The sequence below is a fragment of the Spea bombifrons genome, chromosome 6 (assembly GCF_027358695.1).
Source record: "Spea bombifrons isolate aSpeBom1 chromosome 6, aSpeBom1.2.pri, whole genome shotgun sequence".
Lineage (NCBI taxonomy): Eukaryota > Metazoa > Chordata > Amphibia > Anura > Pelobatidae > Spea > Spea bombifrons.
The window spans coordinates 14432760-14446852 of record NC_071092.1 but is presented as its reverse complement, the minus strand read 5'-3'; positions in this window follow the sequence as shown (position 1 = coordinate 14446852).

Genomic DNA, 14093 nt, shown 5'->3' with positions numbered 1-14093 from the left:
ATTGGCCATGCACCATCAAAGGTTCCTATACATCTAACCTTTTGATCAGTTTGTTCTTGTGGTTTGTGCACCAGAAGGCTGGATCTATGAGATTTAAAAGCTCTTTGGTAGACCTGTTTGAACCATTTATTAGGATAAACATTTTTCCTCGAAAATAGGTTTTTCGCATTGTTAATAAAAGTGGCATCATCAGAACAATTTCTGAGATGCAGATATTGTCCTACTGAAGATCCCAATTTCAGAGGTACTTGATGACAGCTGTTAGCATGCAAGAGACTATTGGCAGCTGTTTCTTTCTGGGAAAAAAAGTGGTGTAAATAGAACCATAAGAATCTTTAGGTCCAAAAAGACCAGTTCTTTAGGATCTATAACTAATCTTGATAATTCAATCTTATTCTGATTTAAAATGTCCACAATTCACAAAAAGTTATTTAATCTCTGCCCTTATTAAGACCACATCATCTACGTATCTGCCCCAGAAGAAAATATATTTAGAAAATTCTATCATGGGGGACCAAAGATTGTTCCTAGCACCCTAAATAAATAAAGCTTAGCAACACTTACCCATTGAAGTTATGTGTTAGAATGAAACAAATCATTTTAACTACATGTTGGTTAAAAATGTCTCCTTTTTGTTTAAGAAAGTGTAACCAACTGCAGAGTGAGTTGTACTGGCGAGGTGAATCCACAGTGCATCACCCAGGAGATGAACCAGAATCTGGCAACAGCGGCAGAGCAAAAGCACAAATACGACAGCAAGGTCTTGGGCGACTTCTTGGGGTCAGCAGAGCGGTCATAACCACCGCTGCGAGAGATTTTAGATTTTGCCACTCACAAGATGGCAGCGCTCCCTTTAAAAAAATAACCAAGTTTCCAAGAGGGTCTCTCCAGACCCTCCTGAGAACTCTAGCTCCCCCTTTGCAGGTTGAATACAGGTTCTGCATTCAACCATCCAATGGAGCCCAGCTTTCTATTCACAATGTGATTAGTAAAATATTTTTTTTTAAATGGAAAAAATAAAAATAGTAAAAAAATGAGAAAATGTGGTAACATTTAAAAATAATTATGCAGTGATGTCACCATCAGAGGAACCATCCTGTTTCAGCAAAATGTAAAAAAAAGTCCCCAAATTTTTTATTTTTATGAGCAAGTGCTAAAATTAGCGCTGTATCTTCCCAAAAATCCTGACATAGAAAGAGTTAAAATAAAAGCATTTCAAATATCCAAGGGGTGTCTACTTTTAAAAAAAATGAATGGTTTGATGGGGTAAATTGGAGTGGCCAGGTTCAAAGATTAGGCATAGGCACAGACTTACCAAAATGGAAAATAAGTGCACTTACCATGCTGAACACATACTGGCCGGTGCTAAAATTAGTGCATGGAAATGGTTAAAATACTGCCAATTGAAATACCCTTGGGGTTTCTAGTTTTCAAAAATATATGGTTTGATGGGCTAAATTGAATTAGAATGTGCACTTCCCAAACCTGTCATTTTACCTCCCAAACAACCTAACAAATCCATGCATGGGGGGTATCACTGTACATGGGAGATGTTGTTGAACACATATTGGGGTGTTATTTGAAATATACCAGGAGCTATAACTTCATACCTGAAGTACACTTTATGTGGGAAAAAATGTTTACCACAAGCTTTGACAAAGGCTCGTGGTAGAAGCTCATGCATGGAAAGGGTTAAAATACCAGCATTTGAAATACCTTGGGGTGTCTAGTTTTCTAAAATATATGGTTTGATGGGATACAGGGCGTCCCGTCACAATGTTTAATATCTTTAATATATGATGGCAGTCCTAAAACATGGGTGAATAGGACAATTTAAGTTATTGGTAATGTAATTGACCTGTGGGATGATAGGTGTAATATTGTCATAAACTGCAGACACTTAGAGATGACTTTTAACATTTGACTTTTCCTCCATTTCCTCTTTCCTGTCCAGAGTCCTCTTCCCTTAATGGGAGAGAGATGCTTACTGTATGTTACATCACCCTTTTTTTTTTTTTTTTTTACAAGAAACTTTTGAAACTTTTGAAAAATTCAAATTACATTTATGAAGGACAAACAAAATCTCTTCAAAGTCTTTAGTAACCATACCAACAAATTAGTGTATTAAAGGATAATTGTCAAACTGAGGTATAAAGATACTTGTGGGGGATAACTTTGTAGAAGGGGGATGAAACTGAAAGGGATCTGTGTGGCTCTTTTTTTCCCTTGTCCCAGAGTGTACATAGAAAGTAATGGTCCTCAGGGGCGATACCCCAGTCTCTAGCTTTTCTTGGCTTTTTTTGTTTTGAAAAAAATTAAAAAGAGACAATTTTATAGCAGAAGGATTGATTGGGAAGAAAGAATAGCCTTTTATATGATGCAGAAATGTGATATTTAGATCATTTAAAATTGCTAAAATGTATGATCCAAGTCTCATTGTTAACCAGTGCTGCGCATGATTTTTTCCCCGTTTTCGTTGTCAGTTTGTTTTCAATTGGGCATGGCATAGTTGTATTTAGTAAAAGTATACTTTTGGAGTTATTCACATATTTCAGCTTGCCCGACTAATTAGATGTATAACTGAAGTCAGACTCAAAATCATTAGAATATCAATATCCGAACCCCAACCCTATGGTCTAAAAGTCTTTCTTTTTAATGATCTGATTTGCCTTGAAACCATTAGGATCCCTATATTTTTTATGTTTGCACTCTTTAATAGCTTTATGGAATTTATCTAAATTCATTTTTACTTTATTTTTCAAATCCAGAAAGGAACTGTGCTGAAAATGTACTGAATGTCTTAGTTTATATATATATATATATATATATATATATATATAAACAAAAAATATAGTATGTAACATACTCACTTGACTGGAGTTATAATATGCCAGGGTGCTAACAATCCAAAAGATATACACAGCATGCAAATAAAGTTGATGCACTCTGCAGGTCTTCTTTTCAGAAAGTTTATTGGCTTAGTAAATGTCCAACATTTCGGCTCTCAATGAGCCTTTCTCAAAAACTGGTTCTTGAGAAAGGTTCATTGAGAGCCGAAACGTTGGACCTTTACCGGGTCTTGTGTGATCTGAACTTTGATGGATACATTTCAGAGAGTTCAATTTGCAAAGCATGTGCCTTGCTAGGTCAGCAAAATTCCATTCTAAGTCTTCTATGGAGACATTGTTTTTTGTTTGTTTGACAGTGACATATACCAGGATCTGTAAATTAATACCTGAAGTACAATTTGTGTGGTAAAAAAACACAAAATAAATTGTCACCACAAAGTTTGACAAAGAGTGGTAGTGGAATAAGTGCATTGAAAGGGTTAAAGTACCAGCATTTGAAATCTATTTTTCAAAAATATATGGTTTGATAAATTGGGGGTAAATTGCATTGACCGGCTTTCATGTTGTCCGAAATAGCACATGGGGGCAAAATGATTTTGAACTAACAAAATGCTTCTTGTACTTTATGCCCTATAAAAAAAAAAAAAAAGCAAAAAACATAAAAACATATTTCTAAACCCAGGACAAATGGTAGAATCTATTTAGCAGTTTTTTATTAGCTTTTTTAGATGAGTAAAAGATTTTTCAAATACCGTATTTGCTTGATTATAAGATGAGGGGTATATTTCAGAGCATGGCTCTGAAAATACGCCTCATCTTATATTCAAGGTCATCTTATAACCAGATCTCAAATAGAGGTCTGACTACAAGACAAAGATCCAGATCCCCCGCATCGCTGCAGGGGACCTGGATCCTCCTCTCTGGCAGCCGCTGAACGTCTGCCCGGTGTGCGCAGACAGTCTCCGCTGCTGCCAGCACTTCTGTCGGGGCTTCTATGATGGTGCACCGGCGTGACTTTCCAGGGAGTCTGGAGCATGGGGGACACACTGATCACACTGTGATCACCAAGCAAGTCTCCATAGAGGAGAATATATACAGTATATCAGAATCAGCTTTAAAGCATACATCTGGCATACTGTCACGAATGAGTTCAGATAAGGGGAGAACTAATAATGGGAGAGAGAGGTATAGCATGCTTACATAAAAATGTTTGCGTGTGAGAAAGTCTTAAGTCAAAAGAACGTAACATTCACTGCTTTCATGTCATGTAAAAACATGCAAGGTAACTAAAGTCAACATATAATTTATATATTATACTGATTGCATCATTAATCTTTTCACATCCATGATACACAAAACAGCAACGTGCAGCACATATCAAGGTGAAATGTCTGAGTTGAAAATAGGCATTGCAGTTAAATCTTTACAGCAAAGTTAGAAAGGGTTAACCCCTTAAGGACAGAGGGTTTTTTGTACCCCTTGTGACAATGGCTTTTCTAACATTTTTGTGATGTTGCTGTTTAGCTGTAATTTTCTTCTCTCTTATTTTGTGTACTCACAGAAATAATATATTGGACAGGAAGGGCTTCATTTAGATAACATTATCAACCTTTTTCAAACTTTTTGGTAGTCATTTTTTTCACACACATTGTAGTTCAGGTATGGACCTGCACAGGGCCGGCCGAAGGCTTAACGCCGCCTGTCGGGGGGGGCGGCGGCATTTTAAACTTCGCTGACGCCATTATCCCCCCCCCCCGGTACTTAGCTTTAAAGAGTCCTGCCGGCGAGTCTCCCTGCTCTGCCACGGTGCCGGTTTGTAATGCTGAGCGCCGGAAATCGCTCATCATTACAAGCCGGCACCGGGACTGAACAGGGAGACGCGCCGCAGAGGAGAGAGAGAGAGGGGCCGAGCAATAAGCGAAAACCACTCGGCGCCTCTCTCTCTCTCCTCCGCTTCAAAACAAACAACCAAACAAAACGCTTGGGGCGGCAAAGTGCCGCCCCTTCTAAAGTGCCGCCTGGGGCAATTGCCCCAGTCGGCTCCATTGTAGGGCCGGCCCTGGACCTGCAGCTCCTGGCATGTGTCACTGCCAAACACCCCACTTTGTGTTCAGCAACATTTTCCAAGTACATTGAAACTATGTATTCATACCACAGAGGGTCTATCCAGGTACTGCAGCCAACCATACCATCAATAGAGCTCGGCTCACTAATCAGTATGTGATCAGCAAAATAATACATTTAAAAAATATATATACAAAAAGAAAATAAAAATGTAAAAATAGTACAAAAATAAATAAAAATGTAATAAAATTTAAAAATAAAAAAGACATCAGTGATGTTACCATGACATCATAAGTGGAACCATGCAGTTCAAAGAAAATATGTCCAAAAAATGTAAAGAAAATAAAAATATGAGCAAGTCCTAAAATTGACACAGGATCTTCCCAAAAATCCTGACATGGAAAGAGTTAAAATACCAGCTTTTGAAATACCCTTGGGTGTTTAGGTTTAAAAAATGTATGGTTTGATTGGGTAAACTGATTTGACTGGTTTGAAAGATGTCCCAAATAGGGCATGGGTACAGACTGCCCAGATGCCAACATTTTAAAAATATGCACCTCCCAAATGTGACCTTTTAACCTGCAAACAATTTGACAAATCCATGCATGGGTGCATGTGTTCAGACCCTCGTGTGCATAATAAGTGATCCTATTGATTTCACTGCTTCCAGAGGCCAATCAGTGTCATGAATTGTCAGCCCACAGAGGTAATCTGCTACAGGGATGCCGTTTTTGCCACTTTAGTCACAGAATACTTCTTTAGGGCTGTTATGGACAGTAAATGGTTCCTTTAACCCCAGCCTGTTTTAATACATTAACACATGTTTTGTACTCTTTGTCACCATTGCTGTTTTAATACTTTTGGCGTGATAGTGTTTAGCTGTAATTTTCTCTTCTCCCATTTAGTGTATGCACACAAGTTATAGATTGTTTTTTTATGTAGAGCTTTCTTCAGATACCATTTTTTTGATCATATCATCTAATTTCCTATTAAAAAAAAGATTATAAGACGACCCCCCCAAATTTGAATATTAATTTAGAAAAAAAAGAAAAAGCCGGAATATAAGACTACCCAGGGGCGGGCTGTGCAGGGGGGCAATTGTCCCCCAGGCGGCCCTGAATCTAAATAAAATGGCCACGCACTGAAATGGCCGATAAGGCCGCGCCAGGGCCGTCTTTAATGCGGGGCAAAAGACCGGGGCACACTGAGGTGCCAATGCAGCCGATGCGGCTGCAAGTTTTAAAGCGGCGGCGTACCGCCCAGTGCCTCAGGGAGGCTCTTAGTCCCGCCCCTTTGAAGATGTGACATGCCGCTCATTTTAATCAAGTTTAAACAATTAATACAGTATATATATTTCAATATAAAGTATTTCTCATACCCCATACAATAATAATCAAGGTATGTAAGGAAATATATAGTAATACACTGAATTTACTTAAAACATATAATAAAGGATATTTATGAATGTCATATTACAGGGTTATAAGTACAACATATATGATAGTATACATTCAATTATACCCGCACATACATGCACAAACATTCTAGACTGGTAAGAAAGAACAGCCACCGATCACAACTCCGAAAAGGGGGAACCCATATCAGACACTGAAACTCTACAGTGCAGATCTGTAGTTAGATGTGGAGTTTACGTTTAGTCATATAGGTTATGTCTTTGTTTTCTTTCCACCTTTTACTATGTTTCACTATACTGAAGGGACGATCTAATTATGTCTTTTTTGATCTATATCCTGAATGTTTAGTCCAATTAAGTATAGTGAAATCTTAAGGTTACTGGTTTCTACTATTTGGCGGAGGAAAGGAGGGGATCAGTATTCCTGGAATATAGCTCCTCATGGAGAAACTGTACTCAGGCTGGGCAGTTGTAGATTGCTATAATTCCTCTTCATATCTACTTATCATATCATTAAGGAGGAAAACATATTTCTCCATACTATACTGATAATTCATCTGACGCTTAATTTCGTCCCAATCTGGAATGTCCGATCTCCACCAATATTGAAGGATATTTATCAGAAGAAGCCAATTACATTTGCTCAATTTTGGAATATCAATATGAAAAAGAAGCAGTTGCAGAATTATCGTTAAATCAAGACCAAAAAATCAGCAGTAACTGCAATTTATGTTTCATTTCTTCCAGAGCTTCACACTCCCACCAGATGTGGTACATATCACCCTGTTGTTTTTTTACATCTCCAGCATATTGCTGGGGTGGTAGAGCACATTTTATGAAGCCTTGTAGTATCTAAATACCACCTATGCAGGTTAACACAATGGATGGATTTCCTTGTGAGGGACCAAGCTCTATACCAAATTTCATCTGAATAAGTTTTACCTAGATGTTTCTCCCATCTACTCAGCGAGGAGGATCTAACTACCTCAATATTTCGATCTAGTAGGTCCATAACTCTTTAAATCAAATTTGATTGATAATGAAATTATCAGCCATTCTCTTTATTTTTGGATCTATTTTTTCCCTGGTTGTAAACTCTTATCGATCTTCACATTAGACAAACTGTTATAGTCACCCCCAAGGATTGGAATTCCCTGGATTAATTTCTCCCCCTCTCTTTGTTAATTTGTTCAAGAATCTAACAGAAAATCATTTCGAGCGGATATATTCATAAATGAGTAAAGAATATTATTAATTTTGCAGATAAGGATAATACCTTTCTCATCTTTATTATGAAAGATATGTTCACATTTTTCTTTATCTGAAATCATAATGGCTACTCTTCTTATTTTCCTGTCGCTTAACCCTGATGTATACAGATTTTGATATCTCTTATATTTCCAATATAAATATCCCCTATCATCCCAGTGCATCTCCTGGATAAGTGCTACATCCACTTGTTCATGAATCAAAGTATCATATAGATATGCTCTTTTTTGCGGAGAATTTAAACCCTTTGAGTTCAGCGTCATAAATGTTAATTTCATGTTACGTCAATATGACTTTTATCAACAATAGGGTACACCCTCCTCCCAGCAGGAGCAAGGATCTAGAGATGCTGTCTCTGACTTAAACCATACAACATACAAGCCATCATTCTAACATTTGTAATCTGATTGAACCAGCAAGGGCAACCGAGCGCAATATTATGCTAAAGCTGAGAGGAGGATTGTAAACTCTGTATTTATTTACAAAGCATATTCAATGGTCACTCTACATAAAGGGAACGTTCAAATGGTCAGAATCAGTGAGGATTTACCTGGTTATAAAATTACATGTTTCTTCTGCATATAACTAAAAGAGGAGGAATAAAAAAGTAGCCCCTTAATGTTGTCCTGTCCTCCCAATTCTGTTTAACTATAATACTTTCATAACTAAATTTGTTTCAGCACTAGAAGTTTCATAACTTTCAGCACTAGAACACTAGCAATTCTAGTAATTCTTTGATAACAATTTAAAATGGGCTCATTCATATTTTTTGCCTGGAACACTTACTTTGTTGCAATGTGATACAAAAGCATACACTAATAAGTATCAATTGAAAATCCCTCTTAAACTTTATATGTTGTTTTTATTCGATTAAACCTTCAGGACAAAGAATAAAATGACATCTGTTAAAGTTTATTTGCTTAGCATACTATAGAGTGCAATTGACCCTGGAAGACATCTCCTGCATTCCACATGTGTGCTATACTGACCACCCGCCAGCTCTGCTGCTGGCTCACGCAAGGGTTCTAGTGTTTTTAACAAGAACCCGTTGGGGGCATAAGTGCTCACATTGGTTTCAATAAGAGTGCTCGCCCACCAGTGATTGGCTGTTTCAATCAAAAGAAGTTGAAGCTTTTTTCTAAAGATAAGATAGTTTCAGTAAGAGTGCTCTCCCGCCAGTAATTGGCTGTTTCAATCAAAAGATGTTGAAGCTTTTTTCTAAAGATAAGATAGTACATCAGACAAGTTCTTTTTAAATTATTTTAATATGCATTCTTATTTGATCAGGCAACATGAGGTACTAAAGGAATAAGGAATTAAGGAGTATTTTAGAATCATATGTACACACTTGTTTCAGAGACTGAGGAAGAGAAAAAATGTTGACAATTTCTATGGTATGTTTAAAAAAAAACTAAACAGAACAAGCCCTAAGAAACAGCACCAAGTCTTATAATAACCAATGATTTTGGCTAGGCTCCAAGTTTAAAGGTCATCTCACGCTATAATTATTTAAACTTGCAGTTTACCTGTGCACAGGTAAAATGTTACTTCATACTTTTTATACTCCTTGTTAGTCCTCTGGATATTGTATTTATGAATACTGGATGATTGTTATTATGAAACATTGAGTGGTTTTCCTGAGCTCTACCAGCTCACAATCTAAAATCAGCCTAAAAGCAGCCTGTCATCCTCCCTGAGCTTATCCAACTAATGTATTGCCAGTGATGTACTTGGGAGGGGGTTGATCCCTCCCCAGTGATGTACTTGGGGGTGATCCCTCCCCCAGGTGCCACACATCAAAAAAGGGTTAATCCAACATGGACTGCTCCCAGAGTGAAAGCGATGTGAAAGGGGTGAAAAGGAGTGAAAGGGGGTGAGGAGGAGTGAATTTGCATGCATGCATGTACGTAATAGTGAATGTGCATGTGTTAGCATGAGTATGTATGTGTGTGTTAGAGGGAGTATGAGGATAACTGTATGTGTAAGTGTGTGTTATTATGAATGTCTGTATTAGCATGAGTGCAAGTGTATGTGTAAGTGTATGTATTAGAATGAGTGCGTATGTGAATGTTTCAGTGTATTAGGATAAGTATGTATGTGTAAGTCTGTGTGTATTAGCATGAGTGAGAGGAATGAGAGCGCTCAGTGAAGGCGGTCTCAGCCAATCAGGAGAGACTTCTCAACTATCCTGATTGGCTGAGAGCTCAGAAACCTCTCCTGATTCTATGCTCCATACTGTGTCCCTGAATAGCAGAAATAAAGTGTGGTCACCCTACATACATAAAGTAAAAACACCCCCTCATCTGCTTCTTAAGTGAACATACAGCGTTTAGAGTGTTTTCCTTTAGCTATTTAAAAACCCCAATGGCTACATGATTGACATTAAGAATACTTTCTAGAGATGCACCTGGAAAACACAAAATATGTGAATACAACCTCTCTGGCAAAGGGTACTTAAGAGAAATTTGGATTGGAAGAAGTGATCTTACATTAAAGTCTAGTTACACTGGGTGTGCTTCAAAAACCAATAATTCAATTTATTGTGATTTCACTTGTAAAAAACTATATATCTCTCGAAAGGATTTAGAATCAGAAAACAATAAACCATATCCTCTACTTCTATTCATTAACATTGACAAGATGCCAGTGATTTATAATTTTGCATGCTAATGTCTCCATTCTGTGAAAAGAGATGTCATGCATGGTTTAAATATCGTGGATTTAAATATATTTCGAGTATATGTTTCAGATCTTGACGTCTGCAAAACCTCTTTAGTAGGTTGTATCTTGCCGTTTTGATACTGTTATAACATACACACACAAATTTGTACATTTTGCAAAGTTGTGTCACCAGTTTTTTTAAATCAAGACCAACCAAATATATAAAAAAAAATACAGCTGCTGAAGGAATAATGCAAACCTTACCTATGAAATTCCTGTTATTAACTACTATACTTGAGCGCCTGCCAAGACTTTGTGTTCGCCTTCATGTTCGTCTTCGTGAAAAAAAAATTGCACGAATAGTCGCCCGTTCCTGTGTTCTTTTCGGGTGTATATTCATGTACGTTCTTCGTGTTCGTTTTTTTTTCTTAATTTTTTGCCGTTTTCTTTTTTTTTTTTTACACTGCTTAACGCAGTAACAGTACGCAGCAGCTTTGGAGTCCGTAAGAGCAACTTTCTTGGTGGCCAGCAGGGGACTCCTCTGCTATCAACCAATAAAGGGCAGTTGGCATCAATCAATAGCGGTTTCTATATTCAAACAGCTGCATACAAGCCAAAGATCAGTACGCAAAATGCCAAGCGTCGGCTGGAGTAATTGTTTTAGAAATTTAGGTTGAAAACAGATCTAAATCCATCAAGTTAAACCCTTCTACCTATTCTTCCTGTTTTTGATCCAAAATAAGACAAACCACCCCCTGATGAAGCTATTTGTCAAATTTTGCCACTAAAGGAGAAAAAACTCCTTCTTGTCTCCAAAAAGGCAATCAGATTTCTCAGATTCTGTCATGTATAGCCTGTATGTTCTGTTCCTTTGTTGATGACCTCTGGTTCTTTTTTAGATTTCCATTAATGAACATGTCACTGAACAACTCTTAATATTGAACCTGCACATATTTATACGTTATAAAATCCACTTATAAGACACAGATTTTCTAGAGTATATAGATGCAACATTTTAGTCTTTCTTCATATCTAAGATCTTCCAATACCCTTATTTATTCTGTGGCACTCCTGTGCACCTTTTGTAGTTCCATAATGTCCTTTATAAGGACAAGTACCCAGAATTGCACCACATATTCAAGGTGAGATCTTACCATTGACTTATTTAGAGGCAAGATGATATCATCCGCCCATGAACCATTACATTTTATAAATGCCATTATCCTATTGGCCTTTGCAGCTGGTGACTAGCATTGTGCACTGCTGATAAGTCTGCCTACAATTATTCTTAAATCGTTCTCCTTAGTAGTTTTTTCCCAGGAGTTACCATTTAAAGTACCGTATTGGCTCGAATATAGGCCGCACTTTTTTCCCCCACTTTAAGTTTTTAAAGTGGGGGTGCGGCCTATATTCGGGGTCTAGCGCCCGACGCCCGGGACATGCAGTCCCGGGCGCCGGGCAGGCAGCGGGGTTAAGATACAGATCCCCCGCAGCGGTGCAGGGGACCTGCATCCTTCTCCCCGATACGCTCAGACAGCCTCCCCTGCCAGCACTTCCCACGGGGGGGGGTGCCGGCACGGGAGGTTATCTAAGCGTTTTACCTCTGCCCACCCCCGACTTACCGGAGCAGACTCCCGGGTGTCTTGCGGGGCCGGCGGGAGACATTTACGCAATACGCAAATGCAACTTCCGGTAACGGTACCGGAAGTTGCATACGCGTATTGCGTAGATGTCCCTCGCCGGCCCTGAAGACACCCGGGAGTCTGCTCCGGTAAGTCGAGGAGGGGGGGCAGAGGAGGACAGCGGCAGCGTATCGCAGGGAGGGAGGACAGCGGCAGCGTATCGCGGGGAGGGAGGACAGCGGCAGCGTATCGCGGGGAGGGAGGGCAGCGTATCGCGGGGAGGGAGGGCAGCGGATCTCGGGGAGGGAGGGCAGCGGATCTCGGGGAGGGAGGGCAGCGGATCTCGGGGAGGGAGGGCAGCGGATCGCGGGGAGGGAGGGCAGCGGATCGCGGGGAGGGAGGGCAGCGTATCGCGGGGAGGGAGGACAGCGGCAGCGTATCGCGGGGAGGGAGGACAGTGGCAGCGTATCGCGGGGAGGGAGGACAGTGGCAGCGTATCTCGGGGAGGGAGGACAGTGGCAGCATATCTCGGGGGGGAGGACAGTGGTAGCATATCTCGGGGAGGGAGGACAGTGGCAGCATATCTCGGGGGGGAGGACAGTGGCAGCATGTTTTTTTTGGTGCTTTTTTAAAGAAAAAAAACTTTTTCTTTAAAAAAGCACCAAACTTTTAGGGTGCGGCCTATATACGGGGGCGGCCTATATCCGAGCCAATACGGTATATGATGCATTGTTATTATTTTCCCATAATGCATAACTTTTGTCTGTACTGAACTTCATTTGCCACTTGCCTGCCCAGTTCCCCACTGTCTAAATCCTTGCAGAGAAGCAACATCAAGGTTAGACTGTATTCAGGGCCAGCCCTACCTATAGGTGAGGTAGGTGCTGGCCTAGAGCGCATTCAGCCTGGGGGATGCCCTCCTCTGCGGCAGGCTAGCCTGCCTGCTGCTGGAGGAAAAAAGATGGTTGGGAAGTTCATTGACCTCCCTCTAACCAGCAGCACTAGAGAAGCAGGGTCGGCCCTTACATGGGTCCCGATGTGTCCATGGAGCCCAGTTGGCACTTACCATGCCAAAGTTATTGGCAAATCCCATAAAGATAAAGAGGTAAGTCTTGACATCCGGACTTATCTCTTTAAAAGAGGAGAAGCAGTGCTGTGAGAAAGTAGACAGGGACACTGAAACAGTGCGTGTGTGTCTGCATGTATTCAGGTTGCTGGGGCAAGTCCAGATGTGTGCAATCTGGGTACTAGAACTCATGTATGCAAAATGGATGCTGGGCGAGTTGTGGATGCAATGTGGGTGCTGGGGCATTCTTATGTGTGCACTCTGGGTGCTGGGCAAGTCCTCTGGGTCCAACCTCGGGGCTGGGCAAGTAAGGTGACCACACCGGCAAAAAAAATATTGTAGTAAAAAAAAAAACAGAAATAGCCACAAATGGATGTCCCTTTAAAATTTCAGTTACAATTATGTATTGGATTTTTGTTTGTATTTTTTATTAGAATACTTTGTGAATATTTCTCAAAGCAAATATGTTATCCTAATAAAGATCAAGTAGCCTAGCGAGGCCTTTCAATTCAGGTCCATTAAATTCATGTGAACTCTGCAGGGGGCCCAGTGAAAAAGAAGCGTCTGAGATGGAAATGAGATAAGATCATATCTTGCTATGTTGATTTCCTTCAAGGAAACAAGGTGGGTTATAGTCTGGTATATGGCTCCCGTGACCCAGAGAGTTCTCAGGTGTGATCGTACTCAGGGCCGGCCCAAGACATTGTGCTGCCTGGGGCAAAGTGTGAAATCCTGCCACTCGAGAGCTGACCTCCAATCACGGAGGAAAAGACTCTTTGTGCAGCGTGCATTAGGTCCGGAAACCGCAGACAAGCTAATAATAGCTTGCTGCTAGCTGCGGCGTCCAAAATCATTTCTTGGGGCGGCAAAGTGCCGCCTCTTCAAAAGTACCGCCTGGGGCAATTGCCCCACTCTGCTCCATAGCAGGGCCGGCCTTGTGTCAAACAAAATAATGCCTCAGTCTTAATCACTCATAAATAAGTCTGTGGTGGAAACAAGACTTCTTTATCATTGCCACAAAGAATCAGTTCAGTTACACAAAATACATTTGCAATGGTAAATTACATTACTGTATATAAGACTGTATTAAAAGCTCAAAAAAGCTTCCATAAAAAAGACTTAAAGAGGAGCCATCACATCTACCATCA